We start from the raw sequence: 26,845 nt of genomic DNA on the forward strand, positions 1-26,845 counted from the left end.
TCGTTCCAATGCATTTCGATGTCATATGTTATTGAATTTCTCCCATTTCCTTCATCTCCGTCCTGGAGACATCGGAAGGGAAAGGTAATCTAGCCGAGACTGTGATTGGTGAAATTCACTTTTTATGGCCCATTCTTATTATGTTCTTTCTTTCTCTCTTTTCAGCATTGTCCGGGAAGTGGTAGTGCACTCAGGCTCCTGTATGTTTGAAATTGTAGTTTGGAATTGCCCTGTTGTTAGTTGTGAGATTACTTTATGGCTCATGCCCCGGACTGTCTCACATTTAGCATTCATGCTCGCTGTGTCTGGAAATACATTTGGTTTGCCAGTTTTGTTTGTGTTCCGTGTTAAATGCTTTCCGTTTTGCGATTCTCTCAATAAATTACGAGTTAACAGGGTTTCTGAGGTAACTTCCAGCTGCAAAAATCCTCAACTGAGAATCTGGGAAAATTTCCCAGAGTATGGTCAGTCGGAGCAAAAGTAAGGAAGTCGTTCGTTTCTGCAGCGATTCACAATGCTACCGTTCCCGTGAGCAGTCGAACAGGCTATATGATTGTGCCGCAGACTGCGACGGCAAGCTCCGCTAAAGAGTGATCCTTTAATGCCGGTGTAAGCAACACAACGTTATTAGGGCACACCGCGTGGAAACAGATACTTCGGTGTATCTTGTCCATGCTCAGCACATAGCCAAAATTAAACAAGTCCCATTAAACAACGAGCGATTGGAAACAGAAAGGTGAAAAGTAGAATGGCTTCAACTTTCAGTGCTTGAACAAATCTGCTCTCGTAGTGAAATGTAATGCAACTCCATTTAATTACTGTGCAAAGCATTGTCAAGTTTTTCTCCAACCTGGTTCTGATCATATGCCATTCTGTTTGAGAGTGTAGTTCCCGCCTTCTGATCCTTCCATGAAAAGCAGCACCGCATTTGCATTCCTTGCGCAGGTTTGCCCGGTTCAAAGACAGGGAAGAAGCTGATGCTCTGGTATCACAGCGCACCACGGATTCCTGAACTAGTCTGTCTGTCAAATGTACCCCCAAAGTCGTCTCTGAAAGACCTCATTTGGAAGCTGTCTGTCGTTATTCAACGTACGAGAGTTGGCACCAGAGGTCCTGAATCATGTTTTGGAGCAGTTCGCACGGAAGTGGCTCATTCAATCAGCAACAGCAATGAAAGAAATTACACTCTCAGAGGAACCTCTGGACCTATGCTTTCACAGCGTCGCTAGTATTAAGGTGCGCCCCGAGATCTAAGCCACGTTGGAAGTGAGACGGAGGAATCGACAGAGAGGCTACAGAATGACATCGCATCCATTTGGATTTCTTTAAATCACTGACGAGCAGGAAAATGTAAACGGGGAGGGCGAGTGGGGAAGTGAGGCAGTAGCAGCTCTGGTGAAATTCCTTCTTTGTGATTGGCTCAGCAACCAGAGACGTGAAGGTGACTCAGGCGTGAGAGCTCTTCACATCGAGAACAAAAAGCACTCAAGGGCAGTTAGCACCTCTTCCGGAGAGTGGGGTGGGGTGAGGTAATTCCCTTTTGACTTCTCTGACTATGTTCAGAAACTGCCTTTTAGATTGAGGTGAACAGAGACTGCATTTCTTAAAAGCACCATGGAATTTATCAAACTTTATTGTGTCGCTTCCTTTCGATTCCCACACAGGTTTCCAACTCAGTTGGTATCCATGTGGCTCATATCCAGGTGTGAACATCTCTGCAGCGAATTGCACGGTTAAGGCAAAAAGGCAAGGAAAGTGGCATCTCGAATTGGCTCCGAGGTCAGAGCATCCTCGCAATGTGATCTGTCGTTCTCGGATTGTAATGCTACCTCCGGTTTTAGGGTGGAGAACATTCTTTGGGACTCTTATTCTGCAAGACAGACACAGTGACTGAAACTATGCTGCACGTTATGATTTGGAACACGGGCTGCTCAGCTTTGTGCATTTTCCCTGTAGTCCGGTGTGTTTCATGTTCCGTGTAAACGTGAAAGTTGTCCTGTTTCGAGCAATGGGTGAAATCATTTATCAATGCAAGAATCGAAATTGCAGTCATGTCAAGCAGCTCATGGTAATTTGACCAAATCATAACCGATCGTGTGTTCTCACGCACTCACAGATGCATTTGGAGCTGAAAAGAGTCTGAGAAGATCGACTCAGCTTACCATTGATTTTTGTCTGGATTGATGGGTATCATTATCTGCTGCGAAATTGTCATTGTAGCCGGGCACATCCCAGCAGCTGTGCGAGTCGGAGAGGGATCATGGAACCCTTTTAACGTGACTTTGCATCTGTTGTTTTGCAGGAGCACAATTGGAAGTGCAAGAAAATGGGCAGGGCTAGAGGCTGGCTGGTAGTGTGGCCGAGCGGTGTAAGGCGCTGGATTTAAGCTCCAGTCTCTGACAGAGGCGTGGGTTCGAATCCCACCGCTGCCATTTCTGCTGACCTTCTCCAATCGCGCAGCTGGTTGAAATGCTGTTTCGACCCCTGCTGCGTTTCTGTTTAAAACAGAAGCGAAATGGGTTTGCTTCCCGGGCAATTAATTGTGGTGTGTGAAAGTGCCGAATTTGGCGAAGCGTCTGTGCTGTCATGATCGTGTTCGCCTCCCGCAGCTCTTCTGTTGCTTTACGTTCCAGGCGAGTTGAATTTTAATGGAATCGAATGGAGACTGTTATTTCATCGCTGTTGTGAAACAAAGTACTACGGTGACTCGACTCGTCGTTATTTGGTTTTCTGGCCAATGAAAAAATCATTCCAATGAATTTCGATGTCATATGTTATTGAATTTCTCCCATTTCCTTCATCTCCGTCCTGGAGACATCGGAAGGGAAAGGTAATCTAGCCGAGACTGTGATTGGTGAAATTCACTTTTTATGGCCCATTCTTATTATGTTCTTTCTTTCTCTCTTTTCAGCATTGTCCGGGAAGTGGTGGTGCACTCAGGCTCCTGTATGTTTGAAAGAGTAGTTTGGAATTGCCCTGTTGTTAGTTGTGAGATTACTTTATGGCTCATGCCCCGGACTGTCTCACATTTTGCATTCATGCTCGCTGTGTCTGGAAATACATTTGGTTTGCCAGTTTTGTTTGTGTTCCGTGTTAAATGCTTTCCGTTTTGCGATTCTCTCAATAAATTACGACTGAACAGGGTTTCTGAGGTAACTTCCAGCTGCAAAAATCCTCAACTGAGAATCTGGGAAAATTTCCCAGAGTATGGTCAGTCGGAGCAAAAGTAAGGAAGTCGTTCGTTTCTGCAGCGATTCACAATGCTACCGTTCCCGTGAGCAGTCGAACAGGCTATATGATTGTGCCGCAGACTGCGACGGCAAGCTCCGCTAAAGAGTGATCCTTTAATGCCGGTGTAAGCAACACAACGTTATTAGGGCACACCGCGTGGAAACAGATACTTCGGTGTATCTCGTCCATGCTCAGCACATAGCCAAAATTAAACAAGTCCCATTAAACAACGAGCGATTGGAAACAGAAAGGTGAAAAGTAGAATGGCTTCAACTTTCAGTGCTTGAACAAATCTGCTCTCGTAGTGAAATGTAATGCAACTCCATTTAATTACTGTGCAAAGCATTGTCAAGTTTTTCTCCAACCTGGTTCTGATCATATGCCATTCTGTTTGAGAGTGTAGTTCCCGCCTTCTGATCCTTCCATGAAAAGCAGCACCGCATTTGCATTCCTTGCGCAGGTTTGCCCGGTTCAAAGACAGGGAAGAAGCTGATGCTCTGGTATCACAGCGCACCACGGATTCCTGAACTAGTCTGTCTGTCAAATGTACCCCCAAAGTCGTCTCTGAAAGACCTCATTTGGAAGCTGTCTGTCGTTATTCAACGTACGAGAGTTGGCACCAGAGGTCCTGAATCATGTTTTGGAGCAGTTCGCACGGGAAGTGGCTCATTCAATCAGCAACAGCAATGAAAGAAATTACACTCTCAGAGGAACCTCTGGACCTATGCTTTCACAGCGTCGCTAGTATTAAGGTGCGCCCCGAGATCTAAGCCACGTTGGAAGTGAGACGGAGGAATCGACAGAGAGGCTACAGAATGACATCGCATCCATTTGGATTTCTTTAAATCACTGACGAGCAGGAAAATGTAAACGGGGAGGGCGAGTGGGGAAGTGAGGCAGTAGCAGCTCTGGTGAAATTCCTTCTTTGTGATTGGCTCAGCAACCAGAGACGTGAAGGTGACTCAGGCGTGAGAGCTCTTCACATCGAGAACAAAAAGCACTCAAGGGCAGTTAGCACCTCTTCCGGAGAGTGGGGTGGGGTGAGGTAATTCCCTTTTGACTTCTCTGACTATGTTCAGAAACTGCCTTTTAGATTGAGGTGAACAGAGACTGCATTTCTTAAAAGCACCATGGAATTTATCAAACTTTATTGTGTCGCTTCCTTTCGATTCCCACACAGGTTTCCAACTCAGTTGGTATCCATGTGGCTCATATCCAGGTGTGAACATCTCTGCAGCGAGTTGCACGGTTAAGGCAAAAAGGCAAGGAAAGTGGCATCTCGAATTGGCTCCGAGGTCAGAGCATCCTCGCAATGTGATCTGTCGTTCTCGGATTGTAATGCTACCTCCGGTTTTAGGGTGGAGAACATTCTTTGGGACTCTTATTCTGCAAGACAGACACAGTGACTGAAACTATGCTGCACGTTATGATTTGGAACACGGGCTGCTCAGCTTTGTGCATTTTCCCTGTAGTCCGGTGTGTTTCATGTTCCGTGTAAACGTGAAAGTTGTCCTGTTTCGAGCAATGGGTGAAATCATTTATCAATGCAAGAATCGAAATTGCAGTCATGTCAAGTAGCTCATGGTAATTTGACCAAATCATAACCGATCGTGTGTTCTCACGCACTCACAGATGCATTTGGAGCTGAAAAGAGTCTGAGAAGATCGACTCAGCTTACCATTGATTTTTGTCTGGATTGATGGGTATCATTATCTGCTGCGAAATTGTCATTGTAGCCGGGCACATCCCAGCAGCTGTGCGAGTCGGAGAGGGATCATGGAACCCTTTTAACGTGACTTTGCATCTGTTGTTTTGCAGGAGCACAATTGGAAGTGCAAGAAAATGGGCAGCGCTAGTGGCTGGCTGGTAGTGTGGCCGAGCGGTCTAAGGCGCTGGATTTAAGCTCCAGTCTCTGACAGAGGCGTGGGTTCGAATCCCACCGCTGCCATTTCTGCTGACCTTCTCCAATCGCGCAGCTGGTTGAAATGCTGTTTCGACCCCCTGCTGCGTTTCTGTTTAAAACAGAAGCGAAATGGGTTTGCTTCCCGGGCAATTAATTGTGGTGTGTGAAAGTGCCGAATTTGGCGAAGCGTCTGTGCTGTCATGATCGTGTTCGCCTCCCGCAGCTCTTCTGTTGCTTTACGTTCCAGGCGAGTTGAATTTTAATGGAATCGAATGGAGACTGTTATTTCATCGCTGTTGTGAAACAAAGTACTACGGTGACTCGACTCGTCGTTATTTGGTTTTCTGGCCAATGAAAAAATCGTTCCAATGAATTTCGATGTCATATGTTATTGAATTTCTCCCATTTCCTTCATCTCCGTCCTGGAGACATCGGAAGGGAAAGGTAATCTAGCCGAGACTGTGATTGGTGAAATTCACTTTTTATGGCCCATTCTTTTTATGTTCTTTCTTTCTCTCTTTTCAGCATTGTCCGGGAAGTGGTGGTGCACTCAGGCTCCTGTATGTTTGAAAGAGTAGTTTGGAATTGCCCTGTTGTTAGTTGTGAGATTACTTTATGGCTCATGCCCCGGACTGTCTCACATTTAGCATTCATGCTCGCTGTGTCTGGAAATACATTTGGTTTGCCAGTTTTGTTTGTGTTCCGTGTTAAATGCTTTCCGTTTTGCGATTCTCTCAATAAATTACGAGTTAACAGGGTTTCTGAGGTAACTTCCAGCTGCAAAAATCCTGAACTGAGAATCTGGGAAAATTTCCCAGAGTATGGTCAGTCGGAGCAAAAGTAAGGAAGTCGTTCGTTTCTGCAGCGATTCACAATGCTACCGTTCCCGTGAGCAGTCGAACAGGCTATATGATTGTGCCGCAGACTGCGACGGCAAGCTCCGCTAAAGAGTGATCCTTTAATGCCGGTGTAAGCAACACAACGTTATTAGGGCACACCGCGTGGAAACAGATACTTCGGTGTATCTCGTCCATGCTCAGCACATAGCCAAAATTAAACAAGTCCCATTAAACAACGAGCGATTGGAAACAGAAAGGTGAAAAGTAGAATGGCTTCAACTTTCAGTGCTTGAACAAATCTGCTCTCGTAGTGAAATGTAATGCAACTCCATTTAATTACTGTGCAAAGCATTGTCAAGTTTTTCTCCAACCTGGTTCTGATCATATGCCATTCTGTTTGAGAGTGTAGTTCCCGCCTTCTGATCCTTCCATGAAAAGCAGCACCGCATTTGCATTCCTTGCGCAGGTTTGCCCGGTTCAAAGACAGGGAAGAAGCTGATGCTCTGGTATCACAGCGCACCACGGATTCCTGAACTAGTCTGTCTGTCAAATGTACCCCCAAAGTCGTCTCTGAAAGACCTCATTTGGAAGCTGTCTGTCGTTATTCAACGTACGAGAGTTGGCACCAGAGGTCCTGAATCATGTTTTGGAGCAGTTCGCACGGAAGTGGCTCATTCAATCAGCAACAGCAATGAAAGAAATTACACTCTCAGAGGAACCTCTGGACCTATGCTTTCACAGCGTCGCTAGTATTAAGGTGCGCCCCGAGATCTAAGCCACGTTGGAAGTGAGACGGAGGAATCGACAGAGAGGCTACAGAATGACATCGCATCCATTTGGATTTCTTTAAATCACTGACGAGCAGGAAAATGTAAACGGGGAGGGCGAGTGGGGAAGTGAGGCAGTAGCAGCTCTGGTGAAATTCCTTCTTTGTGATTGGCTCAGCAACCAGAGACGTGAAGGTGACTCAGGCGTGAGAGCTCTTCACATCGAGAACAAAAAGCACTCAAGGGCAGTTAGCACCTCTTCCGGAGAGTGGGGTGGGGTGAGCTAATTCCCTTTTGACTTCTCTGACTATGTTCAGAAACTGCCTTTTAGATTGAGGTGAACAGAGACTGCATTTCTTAAAAGCACCATGGAATTTATCAAACTTTATTGTGTCGCTTCCTTTCGATTCCCACACAGGTTTCCAACTCAGTTGGTATCCATGTGGCTCATATCCAGGTGTGAACATCTCTGCAGCGAATTGCACGGTTAAGGCAAAAAGGCAAGGAAAGTGGCATCTCGAATTGGCTCCGAGGTCAGAGCATCCTCGCAATGTGATCTGTCGTTCTCGGATTGTAATGCTACCTCCGGTTTTAGGGTGGAGAACATTCTTTGGGACTCTTATTCTGCAAGACAGACACAGTGACTGAAACTATGCTGCACGTTATGATTTGGAACACGGGCTGCTCAGCTTTGTGCATTTTCCCTGTAGTCCGGTGTGTTTCATGTTCCGTGTAAACGTGAAAGTTGTCCTGTTTCGAGCAATGGGTGAAATCATTTATCAATGCAAGAATCGAAATTGCAGTCATGTCAAGCAGCTCATGGTAATTTGACCAAATCATAACCGATCGTGTGTTCTCACGCACTCACAGATGCATTTGGAGCTGAAAAGAGTCTGAGAAGATCGACTCAGCTTACCATTGATTTTTGTCTGGATTGATGGGTATCATTATCTGCTGCGAAATTGTCATTGTAGCCGGGCACATCCCAGCAGCTGTGCGAGTCGGAGAGGGATCATGGAACCCTTTTAACGTGACTTTGCATCTGTTGTTTTGCAGGAGCACAATTGGAAGTGCAAGAAAATGGGCAGCGCTTGTGGCTGGCTGGTAGTGTGGCCGAGCGGTCTAAGGCGCTGGATTTAAGCTCCAGTCTCTGACAGAGGCGTGGGTTCGAATCCCACCGCTGCCATTTCTGCTGACCTTCTCCAATCGCGCAGCTGGTTGAAATGCTGTTTCGACCCCTGCTGCGTTTCTGTTTAAAACAGAAGCGAAATGGGTTTGCTTCCCGGGCAATTAATTGTGGTGTGTGAAAGTGCCGAATTTGGCGAAGCGTCTGTGCTGTCATGATCGTGTTCGCCTCCCGCAGCTCTTCTGTTGCTTTACGTTCCAGGCGAGTTGAATTTTAATGGAATCGAATGGAGACTGTTATTTCATCGCTGTTGTGAAACAAAGTACTACGGTGACTCGACTCGTCGTTATTTGGTTTTCTGGCCAATGAAAAAATCGTTCCAATGAATTTCGATGTCATATGTTATTGAATTTCTCCCATTTCCTTCATCTCCGTCCTGGAGACATCGGAAGGGAAAGGTAATCTAGCCGAGACTGTGATTGGTGAAATTCACTTTTTATGGCCCATTCTTATTATGTTCTTTCTTTCTCTCTTTTCAGCATTGTCCGGGAAGTGGTGGTGCACTCAGGCTCCTGTATGTTTGAAAGAGTAGTTTGGAATTGCCCTGTTGTTAGTTGTGAGATTACTTTATGGCTCATGCCCCGGACTGTCTCACATTTAGCATTCATGCTCGCTGTGTCTGGAAATACATTTGGTTTGCCAGTTTTGTTTGTGTTCCGTGTTAAATGCTTTCCGTTTTGCGATTCTCTCAATAAATTACGACTGAACAGGGTTTCTGAGGTAACTTCCAGCTGCAAAAATCCTGAACTGAGAATCTGGGAAAATTTCCCAGAGTATGGTCAGTCGGAGCAAAAGTAAGGAAGTCGTTCGTTTCTGCAGCGATTCACAATGCTACCGTTCCCGTGAGCAGTCGAACAGGCTATATGATTGTGCCGCAGACTGCGACGGCAAGCTCCGCTAAAGAGTGATCCTTTAATGCCGGTGTAAGCAACACAACGTTATTAGGGCACACCGCGTGGAAACAGATACTTCGGTGTATCTCGTCCATGCTCAGCACATAGCCAAAATTAAACAAGTCCCATTAAACAACGAGCGATTGGAAACAGAAAGGTGAAAAGTAGAATGGCTTCAACTTTCAGTGCTTGAACAAATCTGCTCTCGTAGTGAAATGTAATGCAACTCCATTTAATTACTGTGCAAAGCATTGTCAAGTTTTTCTCCAACCTGGTTCTGATCATATGCCATTCTGTTTGAGAGTGTAGTTCCCGCCTTCTGATCCTTCCATGAAAAGCAGCACCGCATTTGCATTCCTTGCGCAGGTTTGCCCGGTTCAAAGACAGGGAAGAAGCTGATGCTCTGGTATCACAGCGCACCACGGATTCCTGAACTAGTCTGTCTGTCAAATGTACCCCCAAAGTCGTCTCTGAAAGACCTCATTTGGAAGCTGTCTGTCGTTATTCAACGTACGAGAGTTGGCACCACAGGTCCTGAATCATGTTTTGGAGCAGTTCGCACGGAAGTGGCTCATTCAATCAGCAACAGCAATGAAAGAAATTACACTCTCAGAGGAACCTCTGGACCTATGCTTTCACAGCGTCGCTAGTATTAAGGTGCGCCCCGAGATCTAAGCCACGTTGGAAGTGAGACGGAGGAATCGACAGAGAGGCTACAGAATGACATCGCATCCATTTGGATTTCTTTAAATCACTGACGAGCAGGAAAATGTAAACGGGGAGGGCGAGTGGGGAAGTGAGGCAGTAGCAGCTCTGGTGAAATTCCTTCTTTGTGATTCGCTCAGCAACCAGAGACGTGAAGGTGACTCAGGCGTGAGAGCTCTTCACATCGAGAACAAAAAGCACTCAAGGGCAGTTAGCACCTCTTCCGGAGAGTGGGGTGGGGTGAGGTAATTCCCTTTTGACTTCTCTGACTATGTTCAGAAACTGCCTTTTAGATTGAGGTGAACAGAGACTGCATTTCTTAAAAGCACCATGGAATTTATCAAACTTTATTGTGTCGCTTCCTTTCGATTCCCACACAGGTTTCCAACTCAGTTGGTATCCATGTGGCTCATATCCAGGTGTGAACATCTCTGCAGCGAATTGCACGGTTAAGGCAAAAAGGCAAGGAAAGTGGCATCTCGAATTGGCTCCGAGGTCAGAGCATCCTCGCAATGTGATCTGTCGTTCTCGGATTGTAATGCTACCTCCGGTTTTAGGGTGGAGAACATTCTTTGGGACTCTTATTCTGCAAGACAGACACAGTGACTGAAACTATGCTGCACGTTATGATTTGGAACACGGGCTGCTCAGCTTTGTGCATTTTCCCTGTAGTCCGGTGTGTTTCATGTTCCGTGTAAACGTGAAAGTTGTCCTGTTTCGAGCAATGGGTGAAATCATTTATCAATGCAAGAATCGAAATTGCAGTCATGTCAAGCAGCTCATGGTAATTTGACCAAATCATAACCGATCGTGTGTTCTCACGCACTCACAGATGCATTTGGAGCTGAAAAGAGTCTGAGAAGATCGACTCAGCTTTCCATTGATTTTTGTCTGGATTGATGGGTATCATTATCTGCTGCGAAATTGTCATTGTAGCCGGGCACATCCCAGTAGCTGTGCGAGTCGGAGAGGGATCATGGAACCCTTTTAACGTGACTTTGCATCTGTTGTTTTGCAGGAGCACAATTGGAAGTGCAAGAAAATGGGCAGCGCTAGTGGCTGGCTGGTAGTGTGGCCGAGCGGTCTAAGGCGCTGGATTTAAGCTCCAGTCTCTGACAGAGGCGTGGGTTCAAATCCCACCGCTGCCATTTCTGCTGACCTTCTCCAATCGCGCAGCTGGTTGAAATGCTGTTTCGACCCCTGCTGCGCTTCTGTTTAAAACAGAAGCGAAATGGGTTTGCTTCCCGGGCAATTAATTGTGGTGTGTGAAAGTGCCGAATTTGGCGAAGCGTCTGTGCTGTCATGATCGTGTTCGCCTCCCGCAGCTCTTCTGTTGCTTTACGTTCCAGGCGAGTTGAATTTTAATGGAATCGAATGGAGACTGTTATTTCATCGCTGTTGTGAAACAAAGTACTACGGTGACTCGACTCGTCGTTATTTGGTTTTCTGGCCAATGAAAAAATCGTTCCAATGCATTTCGATGTCATATGTTATTGAATTTCTCCCATTTCCTTCATCTCCGTCCTGGAGACATCGGAAGGGAAAGGTAATCTAGCCGAGACTGTGATTGGTGAAATTCACTTTTTATGGCCCATTCTTATTATGTTCTTTCTTTCTCTCTTTTCAGCATTGTCCGGGAAGTGGTAGTGCACTCAGGCTCCTGTATGTTTGAAATTGTAGTTTGGAATTGCCCTGTTGTTAGTTGTGAGATTACTTTATGGCTCATGCCCCGGACTGTCTCACATTTAGCATTCATGCTCGCTGTGTCTGGAAATACATTTGGTTTGCCAGTTTTGTTTGTGTTCCGTGTTAAATGCTTTCCGTTTTGCGATTCTCTCAATAAATTACGAGTTAACAGGGTTTCTGAGGTAACTTCCAGCTGCAAAAATCCTCAACTGAGAATCTGGGAAAATTTCCCAGAGTATGGTCAGTCGGAGCAAAAGTAAGGAAGTCGTTCGTTTCTGCAGCGATTCACAATGCTACCGTTCCCGTGAGCAGTCGAACAGGCTATATGATTGTGCCGCAGACTGCGACGGCAAGCTCCGCTAAAGAGTGATCCTTTAATGCCGGTGTAAGCAACACAACGTTATTAGGGCACACCGCGTGGAAACAGATACTTCGGTGTATCTCGTCCATGCTCAGCACATAGCCAAAATTAAACAAGTCCCATTAAACAACGAGCGATTGGAAACAGAAAGGTGAAAAGTAGAATGGCTTCAACTTTCAGTGCTTGAACAAATCTGCTCTCGTAGTGAAATGTAATGCAACTCCATTTAATTACTGTGCAAAGCATTGTCAAGTTTTTCTCCAACCTGGTTCTGATCATATGCCATTCTGTTTGAGAGTGTAGTTCCCGCCTTCTGATCCTTCCATGAAAAGCAGCACCGCATTTGCATTCCTTGCGCAGGTTTGCCCGGTTCAAAGACAGGGAAGAAGCTGATGCTCTGGTATCACAGCGCACCACGGATTCCTGAACTAGTCTGTCTGTCAAATGTACCCCCAAAGTCGTCTCTGAAAGACCTCATTTGGAAGCTGTCTGTCGTTATTCAACGTACGAGAGTTGGCACCAGAGGTCCTGAATCATGTTTTGGAGCAGTTCGCACGGAAGTGGCTCATTCAATCAGCAACAGCAATGAAAGAAATTACACTCTCAGAGGAACCTCTGGACCTATGCTTTCACAGCGTCGCTAGTATTAAGGTGCGCCCCGAGATCTAAGCCACGTTGGAAGTGAGACGGAGGAATCGACAGAGAGGCTACAGAATGACATCGCATCCATTTGGATTTCTTTAAATCACTGACGAGCAGGAAAATGTAAACGGGGAGGGCGAGTGGGGAAGTGAGGCAGTAGCAGCTCTGGTGAAATTCCTTCTTTGTGATTGGCTCAGCAACCAGAGACGTGAAGGTGACTCAGGCGTGAGAGCTCTTCACATCGAGAACAAAAAGCACTCAAGGGCAGTTAGCACCTCTTCCGGAGAGTGGGGTGGGGTGAGCTAATTCCCTTTTGACTTCTCTGACTATGTTCAGAAACTGCCTTTTAGATTGAGGTGAACAGAGACTGCATTTCTTAAAAGCACCATGGAATTTATCAAACTTTATTGTGTCGCTTCCTTTCGATTCCCACACAGGTTTCCAACTCAGTTGGTATCCATGTGGCTCATATCCAGGTGTGAACATCTCTGCAGCGAATTGCACGGTTAAGGCAAAAAGGCAAGGAAAGTGGCATCTCGAATTGGCTCCGAGGTCAGAGCATCCTCGCAATGTGATCTGTCGTTCTCGGATTGTAATGCTACCTCCGGTTTTAGGGTGGAGAACATTCTTTGGGACTCTTATTCTGCAAGACAGACACAGTGACTGAAACTATGCTGCACGTTATGATTTGGAACACGGGCTGCTCAGCTTTGTGCATTTTCCCTGTAGTCCGGTGTGTTTCATGTTCCGTGTAAACGTGAAAGTTGTCCTGTTTCGAGCAATGGGTGAAATCATTTATCAATGCAAGAATCGAAATTGCAGTCATGTCAAGCAGCTCATGGTAATTTGACCAAATCATAACCGATCGTGTGTTCTCACGCACTCACAGATGCATTTGGAGCTGAAAAGAGTCTGAGAAGATCGACTCAGCTTACCATTGATTTTTGTCTGGATTGATGGGTATCATTATCTGCTGCGAAATTGTCATTGTAGCCGGGCACATCCCAGCAGCTGTGCGAGTCGGAGAGGGATCATGGAACCCTTTTAACGTGACTTTGCATCTGTTGTTTTGCAGGAGCACAATTGGAAGTGCAAGAAAATGGGCAGGGCTAGAGGCTGGCTGGTAGTGTGGCCGAGCGGTGTAAGGCGCTGGATTTAAGCTCCAGTCTCTGACAGAGGCGTGGGTTCGAATCCCACCGCTGCCATTTCTGCTGACCTTCTCCAATCGCGCAGCTGGTTGAAATGCTGTTTCGACCCCTGCTGCGTTTCTGTTTAAAACAGAAGCGAAATGGGTTTGCTTCCCGGGCAATTAATTGTGGTGTGTGAAAGTGCCGAATTTGGCGAAGCGTCTGTGCTGTCATGATCGTGTTCGCCTCCCGCAGCTCTTCTGTTGCTTTACGTTCCAGGCGAGTTGAATTTTAATGGAATCGAATGGAGACTGTTATTTCATCGCTGTTGTGAAACAAAGTACTACGGTGACTCGACTCGTCGTTATTTGGTTTTCTGGCCAATGAAAAAATCATTCCAATGAATTTCGATGTCATATGTTATTGAATTTCTCCCATTTCCTTCATCTCCGTCCTGGAGACATCGGAAGGGAAAGGTAATCTAGCCGAGACTGTGATTGGTGAAATTCACTTTTTATGGCCCATTCTTATTATGTTCTTTCTTTCTCTCTTTTCAGCATTGTCCGGGAAGTGGTGGTGCACTCAGGCTCCTGTATGTTTGAAAGAGTAGTTTGGAATTGCCCTGTTGTTAGTTGTGAGATTACTTTATGGCTCATGCCCCGGACTGTCTCACATTTTGCATTCATGCTCGCTGTGTCTGGAAATACATTTGGTTTGCCAGTTTTGTTTGTGTTCCGTGTTAAATGCTTTCCGTTTTGCGATTCTCTCAATAAATTACGAGTTAACAGGGTTTCTGAGGTAACTTCCAGCTGCAAAAATCCTCAACTGAGAATCTGGGAAAATTTCCCAGAGTATGGTCAGTCGGAGCAAAAGTAAGGAAGTCGTTCGTTTCTGCAGCGATTCACAATGCTACCGTTCCCGTGAGCAGTCGAACAGGCTATATGATTGTGCCGCAGACTGCGACGGCAAGCTCCGCTAAAGAGTGATCCTTTAATGCCGGTGTAAGCAACACAACGTTATTAGGGCACACCGCGTGGAAATAGATACTTCGGTGTATCTCGTCCATGCTCAGCACATAGCCAAAATTAAACAAGTCCCATTAAACAACGAGCGATTGGAAACAGAAAGGTGAAAAGTAGAATGGCTTCAACTTTCAGTGCTTGAACAAATCTGCTCTCGTAGTGAAATGTAATGCAACTCCATTTAATTACTGTGCAAAGCATTGTCAAGTTTTTCTCCAACCTGGTTCTGATCATATGCCATTCTGTTTGAGAGTGTAGTTCCCGCCTTCTGATCCTTCCATGAAAAGCAGCACCGCATTTGCATTCCTTGCGCAGGTTTGCCCGGTTCAAAGACAGGGAAGAAGCTGATGCTCTGGTATCACAGCGCACCACGGATTCCTGAACTAGTCTGTTTGTCAAATGTACCCCCAAAGTCGTCTCTGAAAGACCTCATTTGGAAGCTGTCTGTCGTTATTCAACGTACGAGAGTTGGCACCAGAGGTCCTGAATCATGTTTTGGAGCAGTTCGCACGGGAAGTGGCTCATTCAATCAGCAACAGCAATGAAAGAAATTACACTCTCAGAGGAACCTCTGGACCTATGCTTTCACAGCGTCGCTAGTATTAAGGTGCGCCCCGAGATCTAAGCCACGTTGGAAGTGAGACGGAGGAATCGACAGAGAGGCTACAGAATGACATCGCATCCATTTGGATTTCTTTAAATCACTGACGAGCAGGAAAATGTAAACGGGGAGGGCGAGTGGGGAAGTGAGGCAGTAGCAGCTCTGGTGAAATTCCTTCTTTGTGATTGGCTCAGCAACCAGAGACGTGAAGGTGACTCAGGCGTGAGAGCTCTTCACATCGAGAACAAAAAGCACTCAAGGGCAGTTAGCACCTCTTCCGGAGAGTGGGGTGGGGTGAGGTAATTCCCTTTTGACTTCTCTGACTATGTTCAGAAACTGCCTTTTAGATTGAGGTGAACAGAGACTGCATTTCTTAAAAGCACCATGGAATTTATCAAACTTTATTGTGTCGCTTCCTTTCGATTCCCACACAGGTTTCCAACTCAGTTGGTATCCATGTGGCTCATATCCAGGTGTGAACATCTCTGCAGCGAGTTGCACGGTTAAGGCAAAAAGGCAAGGAAAGTGGCATCTCGAATTGGCTCCGAGGTCAGAGCATCCTCGCAATGTGATCTGTCGTTCTCGGATTGTAATGCTACCTCCGGTTTTAGGGTGGAGAACATTCTTTGGGACTCTTATTCTGCAAGACAGACACAGTGACTGAAACTATGCTGCACGTTATGATTTGGAACACGGGCTGCTCAGCTTTGTGCATTTTCCCTGTAGTCCGGTGTGTTTCATGTTCCGTGTAAACGTGAAAGTTGTCCTGTTTCGAGCAATGGGTGAAATCATTTATCAATGCAAGAATCGAAATTGCAGTCATGTCAAGTAGCTCATGGTAATTTGACCAAATCATAACCGATCGTGTGTTCTCACGCACTCACAGATGCATTTGGAGCTGAAAAGAGTCTGAGAAGATCGACTCAGCTTACCATTGATTTTTGTCTGGATTGATGGGTATCATTATCTGCTGCGAAATTGTCATTGTAGCCGGGCACATCCCAGCAGCTGTGCGAGTCGGAGAGGGATCATGGAACCCTTTTAACGTGACTTTGCATCTGTTGTTTTGCAGGAGCACAATTGGAAGTGCAAGAAAATGGGCAGCGCTAGTGGCTGGCTGGTGGTGTGGCCGAGCGGTCTAAGGCGCTGGATTTAAGCTCCAGTCTCTGACAGAGGCGTGGGTTCGAATCCCACCGCTGCCATTTCTGCTGACCTTCTCCAATCGCGCAGCTGGTTGAAATGCTGTTTCGACCCCCTGCTGCGTTTCTGTTTAAAACAGAAGCGAAATGGGTTTGCTTCCCGGGCAATTAATTGTGGTGTGTGAAAGTGCCGAATTTGGCGAAGCGTCTGTGCTGTCATGATCGTGTTCGCCTCCCGCAGCTCTTCTGTTGCTTTACGTTCCAGGCGAGTTGAATTTTAATGGAATCGAATGGAGACTGTTATTTCATCGCTGTTGTGAAACAAAGTACTACGGTGACTCGACTCGTCGTTATTTGGTTTTCTGGCCAATGAAAAAATCGTTCCAATGAATTTCGATGTCATATGTTATTGAATTTCTCCCATTTCCTTCATCTCCGTCCTGGAGACATCGGAAGGGAAAGGTAATCTAGCCGAGACTGTGATTGGTGAAATTCACTTTTTATGGCCCATTCTTTTTATGTTCTTTCTTTCTCTCTTTTCAGCATTGTCCGGGAAGTGGTGGTGCACTCAGGCTCCTGTATGTTTGAAAGAGTAGTTTGGAATTGCCCTGTTGTTAGTTGTGAGATTACTTTATGGCTCATGCCCCGGACTGTCTCACATTTAGCATTCATGCTCGCTGTGTCTGGAAATACATTTGGTTTGCCAGTTTTGTTTGTGTTCCGTGTTAAATGCTTTCCGTTTTGCGATTCTCTCAATAAATTACGAGTTAACAGGGTTTCTGAGGTAACTTCCAGCTGCAAAAATCCTGAACTGAGAATCTGGGAAAATTTCCCAGAGTATGGTCAGTCGGAGCAAAAGTAAGGAAGTCGTTCGTTTCTGCAGCGATTCACAATGCTACCGTTCCCGTGAGCAGTCGAACAGGCTATATGATTGTGCCGCAGACTGCGACGGCAAGCTCCGCTAAAGAGTGATCCTTTAATGCCGGTGTAAGCAACACAACGTTATTAGGGCACACCGCGTGGAAACAGATACTTCGGTGTATCTCGTCCATGCTCAGCACATAGCCAAAATTAAACAAGTCCCATTAAACAACGAGCGATTGGAAACAGAAAGGTGAAAAGTAGAATGGCTTCAACTTTCAGTGCTTGAACAAATCTGCTCTCGTAGTGAAATGTAATGCAACTCCATTTAATTACTGTGCAAAGCATTGTCAAGTTTTTCTCCAACCTGGTTCTGATCATATGCCATTCTGTTTGAGAGTGTAGTTCCCGCCTTCTGATCCTTCCATGAAAAGCAGCACCGCATTTGCATTCCTTGCGCAGGTTTGCCCGGTTCAAAGACAGGGAAGAAGCTGATGCTCTGGTATCACAGCGCACCACGGATTCCTGAACTAGTCTGTCTGTCAAATGTACCCCCAAAGTCGTCTCTGAAAGACCTCATTTGGAAGCTGTCTGTCGTTATTCAACGTACGAGAGTTGGCACCAGAGGTCCTGAATCATGTTTTGGAGCAGTTCGCACGGAAGTGGCTCATTCAATCAGCAACAGCAATGAAAGAAATTACACTCTCAGAGGAACCTCTGGACCTATGCTTTCACAGCGTCGCTAGTATTAAGGTGCGCCCCGAGATCTAAGCCACGTTGGAAGTGAGACGGAGGAATCGACAGAGAGGCTACAGAATGACATCGCATCCATTTGGATTTCTTTAAATCACTGACGAGCAGGAAAATGTAAACGGGGAGGGCGAGTGGGGAAGTGAGGCAGTAGCAGCTCTGGTGAAATTCCTTCTTTGTGATTGGCTCAGCAACCAGAGACGTGAAGGTGACTCAGGCGTGAGAGCTCTTCACATCGAGAACAAAAAGCACTCAAGGGCAGTTAGCACCTCTTCCGGAGAGTGGGGTGGGGTGAGCTAATTCCCTTTTGACTTCTCTGACTATGTTCAGAAACTGCCTTTTAGATTGAGGTGAACAGAGACTGCATTTCTTAAAAGCACCATGGAATTTATCAAACTTTATTGTGTCGCTTCCTTTCGATTCCCACACAGGTTTCCAACTCAGTTGGTATCCATGTGGCTCATATCCAGGTGTGAACATCTCTGCAGCGAATTGCACGGTTAAGGCAAAAAGGCAAGGAAAGTGGCATCTCGAATTGGCTCCGAGGTCAGAGCATCCTCGCAATGTGATCTGTCGTTCTCGGATTGTAATGCTACCTCCGGTTTTAGGGTGGAGAACATTCTTTGGGACTCTTATTCTGCAAGACAGACACAGTGACTGAAACTATGCTGCACGTTATGATTTGGAACACGGGCTGCTCAGCTTTGTGCATTTTCCCTGTAGTCCGGTGTGTTTCATGTTCCGTGTAAACGTGAAAGTTGTCCTGTTTCGAGCAATGGGTGAAATCATTTATCAATGCAAGAATCGAAATTGCAGTCATGTCAAGCAGCTCATGGTAATTTGACCAAATCATAACCGATCGTGTGTTCTCACGCACTCACAGATGCATTTGGAGCTGAAAAGAGTCTGAGAAGATCGACTCAGCTTACCATTGATTTTTGTCTGGATTGATGGGTATCATTATCTGCTGCGAAATTGTCATTGTAGCCGGGCACATCCCAGCAGCTGTGCGAGTCGGAGAGGGATCATGGAACCCTTTTAACGTGACTTTGCATCTGTTGTTTTGCAGGAGCACAATTGGAAGTGCAAGAAAATGGGCAGTGCTTGTGGCTGGCTGGTAGTGTGGCCGAGCGGTCTAAGGCGCTGGATTTAAGCTCCAGTCTCTGACAGAGGCGTGGGTTCGAATCCCACCGCTGCCATTTCTGCTGACCTTCTCCAATCGCGCAGCTGGTTGAAATGCTGTTTCGACCCCTGCTGCGTTTCTGTTTAAAACAGAAGCGAAATGGGTTTGCTTCCCGGGCAATTAATTGTGGTGTGTGAAAGTGCCGAATTTGGCGAAGCGTCTGTGCTGTCATGATCGTGTTCGCCTCCCGCAGCTCTTCTGTTGCTTTACGTTCCAGGCGAGTTGAATTTTAATGGAATCGAATGGAGACTGTTATTTCATCGCTGTTGTGAAACAAAGTACTACGGTGACTCGACTCGTCGTTATTTGGTTTTCTGGCCAATGAAAAAATCGTTCCAATGAATTTCGATGTCATATGTTATTGAATTTCTCCCATTTCCTTCATCTCCGTCCTGGAGACATCGGAAGGGAAAGGTAATCTAGCCGAGACTGTGATTGGTGAAATTCACTTTTTATGGCCCATTCTTATTATGTTCTTTCTTTCTCTCTTTTCAGCATTGTCCGGGAAGTGGTGGTGCACTCAGGCTCCTGTATGTTTGAAAGAGTAGTTTGGAATTGCCCTGTTGTTAGTTGTGAGATTACTTTATGGCTCATGCCCCGGACTGTCTCACATTTAGCATTCATGCTCGCTGTGTCTGGAAATACATTTGGTTTGCCAGTTTTGTTTGTGTTCCGTGTTAAATGCTTTCCGTTTTGCGATTCTCTCAATAAATTACGACTGAACAGGGTTTCTGAGGTAACTTCCAGCTGCAAAAATCCTGAACTGAGAATCTGGGAAAATTTCCCAGAGTATGGTCAGTCGGAGCAAAAGTAAGGAAGTCGTTCGTTTCTGCAGCGATTCACAATGCTACCGTTCCCGTGAGCAGTCGAACAGGCTATATGATTGTGCCGCAGACTGCGACGGCAAGCTCCGCTAAAGAGTGATCCTTTAATGCCGGTGTAAGCAACACAACATTATTAGGGCACACCGCGTGGAAACAGATACTTCGGTGTATCTCGTCCATGCTCAGCACATAGCCAAAATTAAACAAGTCCCATTAAACAACGAGCGATTGGAAACAGAAAGGTGAAAAGTAGAATGGCTTCAACTTTCAGTGCTTGAACAAATCTGCTCTCGTAGTGAAATGTAATGCAACTCCATTTAATTACTGTGCAAAGCATTGTCAAGTTTTTCTCCAACCTGGTTCTGATCATATGCCATTCTGTTTGAGAGTGTAGTTCCCGCCTTCTGATCCTTCCATGAAAAGCAGCACCGCATTTGCATTCCTTGCGCAGGTTTGCCCGGTTCAAAGACAGGGAAGAAGCTGATGCTCTGGTATCACAGCGCACCACGGATTCCTGAACTAGTCTGTCTGTCAAATGTACCCCCAAAGTCGTCTCTGAAAGACCTCATTTGGAAGCTGTCTGTCGTTATTCAACGTACGAGAGTTGGCACCACAGGTCCTGAATCATGTTTTGGAGCAGTTCGCACGGAAGTGGCTCATTCAATCAGCAACAGCAATGAAAGAAATTACACTCTCAGAGGAACCTCTGGACCTATGCTTTCACAGCGTCGCTAGTATTAAGGTGCGCCCCGAGATCTAAGCCACGTTGGAAGTGAGACGGAGGAATCGACAGAGAGGCTACAGAATGACATCGCATCCATTTGGATTTCTTTAAATCACTGACGAGCAGGAAAATGTAAACGGGGAGGGCGAGTGGGGAAGTGAGGCAGTAGCAGCTCTGGTGAAATTCCTTCTTTGTGATTCGCTCAGCAACCAGAGACGTGAAGGTGACTCAGGCGTGAGAGCTCTTCACATCGAGAACAAAAAGCACTCAAGGGCAGTTAGCACCTCTTCCGGAGAGTGGGGTGGGGTGAGGTAATTCCCTTTTGACTTCTCTGACTATGTTCAGAAACTGCCTTTTAGATTGAGGTGAACAGAGACTGCATTTCTTAAAAGCACCATGGAATTTATCAAACTTTATTGTGTCGCTTCCTTTCGATTCCCACACAGGTTTCCAACTCAGTTGGTATCCATGTGGCTCATATCCAGGTGTGAACATCTCTGCAGCGAATTGCACGGTTAAGGCAAAAAGGCAAGGAAAGTGGCATCTCGAATTGGCTCCGAGGTCAGAGCATCCTCGCAATGTGATCTGTCGTTCTCGGATTGTAATGCTACCTCCGGTTTTAGGGTGGAGAACATTCTTTGGGACTCTTATTCTGCAAGACAGACACAGTGACTGAAACTATGCTGCACGTTATGATTTGGAACACGGGCTGCTCAGCTTTGTGCATTTTCCCTGTAGTCCGGTGTGTTTCATGTTCCGTGTAAACGTGAAAGTTGTCCTGTTTCGAGCAATGGGTGAAATCATTTATCAATGCAAGAATCGAAATTGCAGTCATGTCAAGCAGCTCATGGTAATTTGACCAAATCATAACCGATCGTGTGTTCTCACGCACTCACAGATGCATTTGGAGCTGAAAAGAGTCTGAGAAGATCGACTCAGCTTACCATTGATTTTTGTCTGGATTGATGGGTATCATTATCTGCTGCGAAATTGTCATTGTAGCCGGGCACATCCCAGCAGCTGTGCGAGTCGGAGAGGGATCATGGAACCCTTTTAACGTGACTTTGCATCTGTTGTTTTGCAGGAGCACAATTGGAAGTGCAAGAAAATGGGCAGCGCTTGTGGCTGGCTGGTAGTGTGGCCGAGCGGTCTAAGGCGCTGGATTTAAGCCCCAGTCTCCGACAGAGGCGTGGGTTCGAATCCCACCGCTGCCATTTCTGCTGACCTTCTCCAATCGCGCAGCTGGTTGAAATGCTGTTTCGACCCCTGCTGCATTTCTGTTTAAAACAGAAGCGAAATGGGTTTGCTTCCCGGGCAATTAATTGTGGTGTGTGAAAGTGCCGAATTTGGCGAAGCGTCTGTGCTGTCATGATCGTGTTCGCCTCCCGCAGCTCTTCTGTTGCTTTACGTTCCAGGCGAGTTGAATTTTAATGGAATCGAATGGAGACTGTTATTTCATCGCTGTTGTGAAACAAAGTACTACGGTGACTCGACTCGTCGTTATTTGGTTTTCTGGCCAATGAAAAAATCGTTCCAATGAATTTCGATGTCATATGTTATTGAATTTCTCCCATTTCCTTCATCTCCGTCCTGGAGACATCGGAAGGGAAAGGTAATCTAGCCGAGACTGTGATTGGTGAAATTCACTTTTTATGGCCCATTCTTATTATGTTCTTTCTTTCTCTCTTTTCAGCATTGTCCGGGAAGTGGTGGTGCACTCAGGCTCCTGTATGTTTGAAAGAGTAGTTTGGAATTGCCCTGTTGTTAGTTGTGAGATTACCTTATGGCTCATGCCCCGGACTGTCTCACATTTAGCATTCATGCTCGCTGTGTCTGGAAATACATTTGGTTTGCCAGTTTTGTTTGTGTTCCGTGTTAAATGCTTTCCGTTTTGCGATTCTCTCAATAAATTACGAGTTAACAGGGTTTCTGAGGTAACTTCCAGCTGCAAAAATCCTCAACTGAGAATCTGGGAAAATTTCCCAGAGTATGGTCAGTCGGAGCAAAAGTAAGGAAGTCGTTCGTTTCTGCAGCGATTCACAATGCTACCGTTCCCGTGAGCAGTCGAACAGGCTATATGATTGTGCCGCAGACTGCGACGGCAAGCTCCGCTAAAGAGTGATCCTTTAATGCCGGTGTAAGCAACACAACGTTATTAGGGCACACCGCGTGGAAACAGATACTTCGGTGTATCTCGTCCATGCTCAGCACATAGCCAAAATTAAACAAGTCCCATTAAACAACGAGCGATTGGAAACAGAAAGGTGAAAAGTAGAATGGCTTCAACTTTCAGTGCTTGAACAAATCTGCTCTCGTAGTGAAATGTAATGCAACTCCATTTAATTACTGTGCAAAGCATTGTCAAGTTTTTCTCCAACCTGGTTCTGATCATATGCCATTCTGTTTGAGAGTGTAGTTCCCGCCTTCTGATCCTTCCATGAAAAGCAGCACCGCATTTGCATTCCTTGCGCAGGTTTGCCCGGTTCAAAGACAGGGAAGAAGCTGATGCTCTGGTATCACAGCGCACCACGGATTCCTGAACTAGTCTGTCTGTCAAATGTACCCCCAAAGCCGTCTCTGAAAGACCTCATTTGGAAGCTGTCTGTCGTTATTCAACGTACGAGAGTTGGCACCAGAGGTCCTGAATCATGTTTTGGAGCAGTTCGCACGGGAAGTGGCTCATTCAATCAGCAACAGCAATGAAAGAAATTACACTCTCAGAGGAACCTCTGGACCTATGCTTTCACAGCGTCGCTAGTATTAAGGTGCGCCCCGAGATCTAAGCCACGTTGGAAGTGAGACGGAGGAATCGACAGAGAGGCTACAGAATGACATCGCATCCATTTGGATTTCTTTAAATCACTGACGAGCAGGAAAATGTAAACGGGGAGGGCGAGTGGGGAAGTGAGGCAGTAGCAGCTCTGGTGAAATTCCTTCTTTGTGATTCGCTCAGCAACCAGAGACGTGAAGGTGACTCAGGCGTGAGAGCTCTTCACATCGAGAACAAAAAGCACTCAAGGGCAGTTAGCACCTCTTCCGGAGAGTGGGGTGGGGTGAGGTAATTCCCTTTTGACTTCTCTGACTATGTTCAGAAACTGCCTTTTAGATTGAGGTGAACAGAGACTGCATTTCTTAAAAGCACCATGGAATTTATCAAACTTTATTGTGTCGCTTCCTTTCGATTCCCACACAGGTTTCCAACTCAGTTGGTATCCATGTGGCTCATATCCAGGTGTGAACATCTCTGCAGCGAATTGCACGGTTAAGGCAAAAAGGCAAGGAAAGTGGCATCTCGAATTGGCTCCGAGGTCAGAGCATCCTCGCAATGTGATCTGTCGTTCTCGGATTGTAATGCTACCTCCGGTTTTAGGGTGGAGAACATTCTTTGGGACTCTTATTCTGCAAGACAGACACAGTGACTGAAACTATGCTGCACGTTATGATTTGGAACACGGGCTGCTCTGCTTTGTGCATTTTCCCTGTAGTCCGGTGTGTTTCATGTTCCGTGTAAACGTGAAAGTTGTCCTGTTTCGAGCAATGGGTGAAATCATTTATCAATGCAAGAATCGAAATTGCAGTCATGTCAAGCAGCTCATGGTAATTTGACCAAATCATAACCGATCGTGTGTTCTCACGCACTCACAGATGCATTTGGAGCTGAAAAGAGTCTGAGAAGATCGACTCAGCTTACCATTGATTTTTGTCTGGATTGATGGGTATCATTATCTGCTGCGAAATTGTCATTGTAGCCGGGCACATCCCAGCAGCTGTGCGAGTCGGAGAGGGATCATGGAACCCTTTTAACGTGACTTTGCATCTGTTGTTTTGCAGGAGCACAATTGGAAGTGCAAGAAAATGGGCAGCGCTTGTGGCTGGCTGGTAGTGTGGCCGAGCGGTCTAAGGCGCTGGATTTAAGCTCCAGTCTCTGACAGAGGCGTGGGTTCGAATCCCACCGCTGCCATTTCTGCTGACCTTCTCCAATCGCGCAGCTGGTTGAAATGCTGTTTCGACCCCTGCTGCGTTTCTGTTTAAAACAGAAGCGAAATGGGTTTGCTTCCCGGGCAATTAATTGTGGTGTGTGAAAGTGCCGAATTTGGCGAAGCGTCTGTGCTGTCATGATCGTGTTCGCCTCCCACAGCTCTTCTGTTGCTTTACGTTCCAGGCGAGTTGAATTTTAATGGAATCGAATGGAGACTGTTATTTCATCGCTGTTGTGAAACAAAGTACTACGGTGACTCGACTCGTCGTTATTTGGTTTTCTGGCCAATGAAAAAATCATTCCAATGAATTTCGATGTCATATGTTATTGAATTTCTCCCATTTCCTTCATCTCCGTCCTGGAGACATCGGAAGGGAAAGGTAATCTAGCCGAGACTGTGATTGGTGAAATTCACTTTTTATGGCCCATTCTTATTATGTTCTTTCTTTCTCTCTTTTCAGCATTGTCCGGGAAGTGGTGGTGCACTCAGGCTCCTGTATGTTTGAAAGAGTAGTTTGGAATTGCCCTGTTGTTAGTTGTGAGATTACTTTATGGCTCATGCCCCGGACTGTCTCACATTTAGCATTCATGCTCGCTGTGTCTGGAAATACATTTGGTTTGCCAGTTTTGTTTGTGTTCCGTGTTAAATGCTTTCCGTTTTGCGATTCTCTCAATAAATTACGAGTTAACAGGGTTTCTGAGGTAACTTCCAGCTGCAAAAATCCTCAACTGAGAATCTGGGAAAATTTCCCAGAGTATGGTCAGTCGGAGCAAAAGTAAGGAAGTCGTTCGTTTCTGCAGCGATTCACAATGCTACCGTTCCCGTGAGCAGTCGAACAGGCTATATGATTGTGCCGCAGACTGCGACGGCAAGCTCCGCTAAAGAGTGATCCTTTAATGCCGGTGTAAGCAACACAACGTTATTAGGGCACACCGCGTGGAAACAGATACTTCGGTGTATCTCGTCCATGCTCAGCACATAGCCAAAATTAAACAAGTCCCATTAAACAACGAGCGATTGGAAACAGAAAGGTGAAAAGTAGAATGGCTTCAACTTTCAGTGCTTGAACAAATCTGCTCTCGTAGTGAAATGTAATGCAACTCCATTTAATTACTGTGCAAAGCATTGTCAAGTTTTTCTCCAACCTGGTTCTGATCATATGCCATTCTGTTTGAGAGTGTAGTTCCCGCCTTCTGATCCTTCCATGAAAAGCAGCACCGCATTTGCATTCCTTGCGCAGGTTTGCCCGGTTCAAAGACAGGGAAGAAGCTGATGCTCTGGTATCACAGCGCACCACGGATTCCTGAACTAGTCTGTCTGTCAAATGTACCCCCAAAGTCGTCTCTGAAAGACCTCATTTGGAAGCTGTCTGTCGTTATTCAACGTACGAGAGTTGGCACCAGAGGTCCTGAATCATGTTTTGGATCAGTTCGCACGGGAAGTGGCTCATTCAATCAGCAACAGCAATGAAAGAAATTACACTCTCAGAGGAACCTCTGGACCTATGCTTTCACAGCGTCGCTAGTATTAAGGTGCGCCCCGAGATCTAAGCCACGTTGGAAGTGAGACGGAGGAATCGACAGAGAGGCTACAGAATGACATCGCATCCATTTGGATTTCTTTAAATCACTGACGAGCAGGAAAATGTAAACGGGGAGGGCGAGTGGGGAAGTGAGGCAGTAGCAGCTCTGGTGAAATTCCTTCTTTGTGATTCGCTCAGCAACCAGAGACGTGAAGGTGACTCAGGCGTGAGAGCTCTTCACATCGAGAACAAAAAGCACTCAAGGGCAGTTAGCACCTCTTCCGGAGAGTGGGGTGGGGTGAGGTAATTCCCTTTTGACTTCTCTGACTATGTTCAGAAACTGCCTTTTAGATTGAGGTGAACAGAGACTGCATTTCTTAAAAGCACCATGGAATTTATCAAACTTTATTGTGTCGCTTCCTTTCGATTCCCACACAGGTTTCCAACTCAGTTGGTATCCATGTGGCTCATATCCAGGTGTGAACATCTCTGCAGCGAGTTGCACGGTTAAGGCAAAAAGGCAAGGAAAGTGGCATCTCGAATTGGCTCCGAGGTCAGAGCATCCTCGCAATGTGATCTGTCGTTCTCGGATTGTAATGCTACCTCCGGTTTTAGGGTGGAGAACATTCTTTGGGACTCTTATTCTGCAAGACAGACACAGTGACTGAACCTATGCTGCACGTTATGATTTGGAACACGGGCTGCTCAGCTTTGTGCATTTTCCCTGTAGTCCGGTGTGTTTCATGTTCCGTGTAAACGTGAAAGTTGTCCTGTTTCGAGCAATGGGTGAAATCATTTATCAATGCAAGAATCGAAATTGCAGTCATGTCAAGTAGCTCATGGTAATTTGACCAAATCATAACCGATCGTGTGTTCTCACGCACTCACAGATGCATTTG

At 46.1% G+C, this 26,845-nt stretch overlaps 9 non-coding genes across 9 annotated transcripts; all 9 read left to right on the plus strand.

The window, feature by feature from the left end:
• The first annotated feature begins 2,349 nt into the window (after positions 1-2,349).
• trnal-uaa (transfer RNA leucine (anticodon UAA)) lies at positions 2,350-2,432 on the plus strand. Its single transcript has one exon. It is a non-coding gene; the product is annotated as a tRNA-Leu (tRNA).
• Positions 2,433-5,096: 2,664 nt separating this feature from the next.
• On the plus strand, positions 5,097-5,179 carry trnal-uaa (transfer RNA leucine (anticodon UAA)). Its single transcript has one exon. It is a non-coding gene; the product is annotated as a tRNA-Leu (tRNA).
• Positions 5,180-7,843: 2,664 nt separating this feature from the next.
• On the plus strand, positions 7,844-7,926 carry trnal-uaa (transfer RNA leucine (anticodon UAA)). Its single transcript has one exon. It is a non-coding gene; the product is annotated as a tRNA-Leu (tRNA).
• Positions 7,927-10,589: 2,663 nt separating this feature from the next.
• On the plus strand, positions 10,590-10,672 carry trnal-uaa (transfer RNA leucine (anticodon UAA)). Its single transcript has one exon. It is a non-coding gene; the product is annotated as a tRNA-Leu (tRNA).
• Positions 10,673-13,335: 2,663 nt separating this feature from the next.
• Positions 13,336-13,418, plus strand: trnal-uaa (transfer RNA leucine (anticodon UAA)). Its single transcript has one exon. It is a non-coding gene; the product is annotated as a tRNA-Leu (tRNA).
• Positions 13,419-16,082: 2,664 nt separating this feature from the next.
• On the plus strand, positions 16,083-16,165 carry trnal-uaa (transfer RNA leucine (anticodon UAA)). The gene has a single exon. It is a non-coding gene; the product is annotated as a tRNA-Leu (tRNA).
• Positions 16,166-18,829: 2,664 nt separating this feature from the next.
• trnal-uaa (transfer RNA leucine (anticodon UAA)) lies at positions 18,830-18,912 on the plus strand. Its single transcript has one exon. It is a non-coding gene; the product is annotated as a tRNA-Leu (tRNA).
• A 2,663-nt stretch (positions 18,913-21,575) lies between these two features.
• Positions 21,576-21,658, plus strand: trnal-uaa (transfer RNA leucine (anticodon UAA)). Its single transcript has one exon. It is a non-coding gene; the product is annotated as a tRNA-Leu (tRNA).
• Positions 21,659-24,322: 2,664 nt separating this feature from the next.
• On the plus strand, positions 24,323-24,405 carry trnal-uaa (transfer RNA leucine (anticodon UAA)). Its single transcript has one exon. It is a non-coding gene; the product is annotated as a tRNA-Leu (tRNA).
• Positions 24,406-26,845: the final 2,440 nt, after the last annotated feature.

This window comes from Chiloscyllium punctatum, chromosome 41 (assembly GCF_047496795.1).
Source record: "Chiloscyllium punctatum isolate Juve2018m chromosome 41, sChiPun1.3, whole genome shotgun sequence".
NCBI classification, from domain to species: domain Eukaryota; kingdom Metazoa; phylum Chordata; class Chondrichthyes; order Orectolobiformes; family Hemiscylliidae; genus Chiloscyllium; species Chiloscyllium punctatum.